At 41.5% G+C, this 5856-nt stretch overlaps 1 non-coding gene across 1 annotated transcript; it reads right to left on the reverse strand.

The window, feature by feature from the left end:
* Nucleotides 1-4072: 4072 nt before the first annotated feature.
* On the reverse strand, nt 4073-4144 carry TRNAQ-CUG. Its single transcript has one exon. It is a non-coding gene; the product is annotated as a tRNA-Gln (tRNA).
* Between the last annotated feature and the right edge of the window lie 1712 nt (nt 4145-5856).

Genomic DNA, 5856 nt, shown 5'->3' on the forward strand with positions numbered 1-5856 from the left:
GGAAACGACTCGATGGCACTTAACAACAACAACCCCATCTTTGATATACCCAAGCCCATTGTGACCGTCAATTTTTCCACTACTTCAATGGTTGTTGATTGTTGATCCGAGTAGAATGGGATCATTGACAACTTTTCTTTTGTCTTCACTTCTCAGTTTACTTGAATATAGCAGAAAGCAATACTGACACAAGGTGGGTTATTCATAAGGGACCTTAACTATGATATAGGATGAGAAGAGTTATAACCATTGATAACACAAAGGCAGTAGTTAGCCATGAGCACACAACGAAGATCTACTCTAGACAAGATGAGTGGTAGGTCTGAGGAGGGTGGTGGACCAACCGACCCAGTGGTTAGGAGCTCATTAGTCATGGTGGGAAAGCAAGATTTGTGTTGAAGGGAGGAGAACTTGAAGCTGGGAGCTGGGGGCCTCAGCTCTTATCTTGATTTTGCTACAATTCTCTGTGAGACTAGAGTCAGTTCTTCCTCCTCCTTGAACTTCTCTATCTTCTCAATAAGATGTAGCACCAAATGGGATCATCTTGGAGATTCCCTTTGCCCCTGACACCTCATGACTGAAATCCTATTAAACCGAAGTGTGCCAACAACCTCCCCTAGGAGTTAAGATGTCCTTAAACCACAGTACCTTCCCTACCACCCCTCAACTCTCTGGAAACTCGAAGACTGGAAGAAAGTGACAATGGAGAGAAGTGAAGAGAGCATTTAGATGAACTTTAGCATCATGCAGAGTTCTGGAGACACAATGGATTATGTACTAGCCTGCTAATACGAAGGCTGATGATTTGAAAAAAGAGACAGATGGTATCCATAAATATTTATAGTCTTAAAAATCCCACGGACAGTTCTACTCTGTCCTATAAGGGCACTAGGAGTCAGAACCACTCAATGACAGAGGGTCTGGGCTTTTTGGGCTTTTTGGGTTTTAGACACCATGCAATGTGTACAGTCAAGTGAGTTTGAAAATGGAAACGTGCAGATATGGGATAGGACAAAGGAAGATGAGTATTATTCTATTTAGTATTCCATTTTTTCTTAACAGAAGCAAATGTTCTCTCTATCCTTCTCTTACAAAAGGAGGCCTTATAATAATATGTGTGCCATAGAATTGCGCAGATCAAGTGGGAGAGGCATGGGAAGCTTTTGGAACGTGCCAGTCGGGAGGGAGTACTTGCAGCCTATCACCATGCTCATCGTCCTTTCTGCCATTTAACTCAGCATTTGTATAAGGAATGATGAAAGACTGTGGGGCTTTACAGATTTTTACTTTTCTCCTAGACAGAGTCACTTAAATTCTTTTTTGCTCAATTCAATTTACTTCCAAAATATTTATTTCTTTCTCATTCTTGGGACTAGATCTCTTCCTTTGAAAGAAGTGCAAGCAAGGCGATACAATCTTGGTAGTCACATTATATTTCAAGAAAACTGAAAAGAAGAAAAAAGTATTCCAAAATGGATGTAGAAAATTGGCAGGTAAAGAGGCTCAGCTCTGATGTGGTTTTGAAGTGGATTTCCTATCTCTCAGGAGCAGAATTGGTTGAGAGAGAAGGCAGAAGAGTTCCAAAGGCAGCTCTTAGTAATGCAGGCTGCTGGGGAGCTCTGGTGGCCTGGTGATAAGGAGGTGTGCTGCCACCTCAAAGATGCATAGTTTGAATCTACCAACTGCTCCATGTGAGAAAGGTGAGCAACCTCCCCCACTCTATGGGATTTACAGCTGATAATCGGCCAGCGGTTCAACTAAGAGGCCATTCCACCTGTAAATGATAGACAACCCACATCCTATCTACCTGTGGAGACAAATGATAAGCTTTCTATTTTTTTAAGGAGGAAAAGAATTTTAAAATAATATGCTTCCTTCTTAGTTAAAAATTCTAAAGCCATTGGAACAACACATCTTGTTTCAAAATAACCTGCATTTTAATTCTATGAAAAGAAAAAAAAGAATTAAAGGTCCACGTTCTAAAGAGATAAATGTTAAGAGCTCGTTCATTACAAAGGCACAGTTTTCAGCAACTAAGCATTAAGTTTGGGAGTAAGTGTCATTTGTAAATATAATAATCAGAAAGTAACTGAGAGGCTTCCAGTGAATCACAGGAAAGGAACATCTCAGCCAACATTCAGTATTTTAAAGAATTCTCCTCAACATTAAATTCTTAAAAATGAAAAACCCATTCCTATCAAGTTGATTTTGGCTTATGGTAACCTCACATATGCCAAAATGAAATTGTGTTGCATAACATTTTCAGTGGTTGATTTTTGGGAAATAAATCATAAGGCCTTTCCTCCGAGGGAGCTCTGGGAGGACTTGAACTTCCCATCTTTGGGTTAGCAGCTAAGGATCTTAACTGTTCCACCACCCCAGGATCCTCTCAACCTTAAGTTAGGATCACATTTACCTCAGTGAGTAAATAAGGCGCTGAAAAGATTGGCCTGATATCTCCACGGCTCTCTTTCCCTCCATTGTTGGTGATGCTGGTTAGCAGGATCCTTAATCGAGAGGAAAGCATGAGCTTGATTTTCCTTTTCTCTTCTCTTGTTTCTCCATCAATTTGAAGCTTTGAGGACAACCTTTCAAAGCCACATTATTTTCTCCAAGGCACCAAGTCATCTATTCTTATAGCTGTCACTTTGACCAGGGAGGGGGAATCATGACCTCTTGCTCCAAACTTTACAATAAAATAAGTTACAACAAGGACATTTTAAAAGATTTTTCTGATAAATCTTTAAATACATTTCTATTTTTTTCTTGCTCTCTAAGTTTTTTTGGTACCATGCATAAATTTAACAAGTTCTTTACTATGAAGTATTTAAAAAAAATTCTATTTTAAAAAATGAAGAAGAAAACAGAAGTCTTTCTACAGAGTGAGCTCTGGTGGCCTAGTAGGCCATAAGTTGTGCTGTCATCCCAAAGTAAGCAGTTTGAATCCACCAGCTGCTCCATGGGGGAAAGATGGGCAACCTTGTCCCAAATTATTTACAACCTCTGAAAGCCTGCTGGAGGGTTAGCTATAAATTAGTTCAGACTTAATGGCGGAGAGAGAGAGAGAAAGAGAGAGAGAGAGAAAGAGAGAGAGAGAGAGATAACTTGTAATTTGATGGATGCTTTGTGTGTTTCTATATATGTGCTCCCTCTTTTAAGTGGTACCTCTCCCTTCTCCCCATACTCTGTGTCTTCCTTTATTTATTTATTTTCCTCCAAGCAGTTATCACCAACTAGGGAACTACATATTAGCTTACTTTGTTATTCCTTTCTTCTTGCTGGAATGAAACCTCAGAAGCCCAGAAATTGTCTTGTCTAGTTTATTCTCACAGTTTCAACTCTCAGCTTCTAGAATGGTGCCTGGAATATAATTGGTGTTTATTAATATATGCCGAGTGACTGGATAATTGAATAAACTGTGTATCTTTACTAGTCTGAAATATGCTTACTTCTAAATCTGTTGTTGTTGTTGTTATGTGCCGTCGAGTCATTTGTGACTCATAGCGACCCTATGTACAACAGCCCTAAACCCTGCTCTATCCTGTGCCAATCGGGCTGCCTCTGACACACCCATAGGGTAATCAGCAGAGTGTTTCTTGAACTCCTCCTTATTATTCATCCTTAAATAGCTTTTTAAATATTTTTTTCCTATTTTCACACCCCATGAAATTTTAATGCGAGAAATATTTGTATATATTCACTTACACACTCTAAGGATATGTATACTTTATACATAAAACTACTAAGCTCTTTTTCAACTCCAAGAACCAATTTCTGTACCCTCGGGGGGCAACACTATTGTATTGAGAGCATATGATGTAGCAGAACAGACTATTTCAAAACACATTTAAACAGAATGAACGAGGTTGTTAAAGCTATTCAGCTATTTTGTGGTAGAAGTGGGAGAGTTAGTTATTTGAAGATAAGCTTGAATTTGTTTCAGGTGAAGACTTATGTTGTCAATCCAAAGGCACAAGGTTTGAACCTGCCAGCTGCTCTGTGGGAGGAAAGATGGGCAGTCTCCTCCCATGGGATTTACAGTTTTTTATAAACTAACCTCTGGTGCAGGTGCAGGTCCCACTGAGACTTGAACTCGGATCGCTGGATTCAGAGTCCAGAGTGCTAACCATTACACCATGGAACCCCAATCAAAAAATGTATTGCGATGGGAAAGTCTGCAGTTAGGGACCTCTCTAAAGTACTCAAGAGCAACGGTGTCTCTCTGGAGGCCATGGTTTTTGCAATCACTTGTTATGCATCAGAGAGTTGGACAATGACTAGGGAGGATAGAAGGAGAATTGACGCCTTTGAGCTGTGGTGCTGGAGAAGAGCACTGAATGTACCATGGACTGCCAAGAAAACAAATAGATTCATCCTAGAGAGGGTTAAACCAGGCTGCTCCTTGGAGGCAAGGATTCTGGGGCTTCGCCTGACATACTTTGGACATGTTGTAAGGAGAGACAGGTCTTTGGAGAGGAACATCATGCTGGGCAGAGTGGAGGGACAGCGCAGGAGGGGAAGACCCTCTAGGAGATGGATTGATTCAGTGACTGGGGTAATCGGGATGGATGTGTCAGAGGCAGTGAGAATGGCACAGGATAGAGCAGGGTTTAGGGCTGTTGTACATAGGGTCGCTATGAGTCACAAATGACTCGACGGCACATAACAACAACAACCACCTCTGGTGGGTTAGTGCGGAGCTGGTTCCTATTCGATGACACATAACAACAACAACAACAACCAACCTCATAGGAGTGTCCTGCCTCCTGATGACCAACTAAACCATGAGCTAGGTAGCTCTCTGATCACTGCACCCAGGGAGCAATGAACAAGTGCAGCATTTGTTCAGCTCCCTGGAAAAGCCAGAGCCGTGCAGTGGTTAAAGTACTTGGCTCCTCACCAAAAACTGCCAGTTTGAGCCCATCAGCTTTGGGAAAGAGTTGTGCTGCCAACCCAAAGGCATGTGGTTCGAGTTCCCCGGCTGCTCCACAGAAGGAAGATGGCAATCTTCTCTCGTGTGAAATTACTGCCTCTGAAAACCCACTCTGAGGGTGGGCTATGAGACTCAATCACATATAACAAGAAGAAGAAGCTGCTTCCATTAGCAAGGAAATTGAAACAGCCCAAATGTCTATCAACAATGGATTGAGAAGCTGTGGTACACTCACACAATGGAATACTAATGCAGCAATAAGGAGTAATGATTTTGCAAAGTACTATATACTGCCAAGCATTGAGAACTCTCCTTCATACGGTCACCATGAGTCACCTGCAACTCGACGGCACTTAACAACAATAACATCAAGATAGAGATCCCTTCGCCCAGTGGACAGAAAGCAATGCTACCAAGCCAAAGATGGGTGACTTTTAATCCATGGCCCTCGGGTCTATCTTTCATTGTATTTGTTCAAACGATGTGTCAAATGCGTTGATGGCTGGTTACCCAATACGGACAGTGTTTGGTGGAGCTCCCCAATTAAAACAAGCTTGGAGGCAGGAGTGGCATCCAGTTCTGTAATAGTGTGCCTCCAGAAACTCCATGAACCTGGAGAAAGGATGAAAGACATGCAAGCATTCAGGACTCTCCTTCATAGGGTCACTATGAGTCGCCTGTGACTCGATGGCACTTAACAACAACAACAACAACTATATAATATGGGAGAGTCTAGAAAGCGGTATGCTGAGTGAAAGAACCATTCTTTTAAGGACAAATACAGGATAAAACCATTATTGTAAAAAGAAAAGGATAACTGGTAAGATATGTATAAAAGCCTAAAGGGGAAGGAGGACAATGTGGGTGTGTGGAGTGAAGAGAGGAAATCATTAAGATGACAGAGTTTGGTGGACAGAGGTAGG

The sequence above is a fragment of the Elephantulus edwardii genome, unplaced genomic scaffold, assembly GCF_000299155.1.
Source record: "Elephantulus edwardii isolate Elephantulus edwardi_28Jun2011 unplaced genomic scaffold, EleEdw1.0 scaffold00009, whole genome shotgun sequence".
Lineage (NCBI taxonomy): Eukaryota > Metazoa > Chordata > Mammalia > Macroscelidea > Macroscelididae > Elephantulus > Elephantulus edwardii.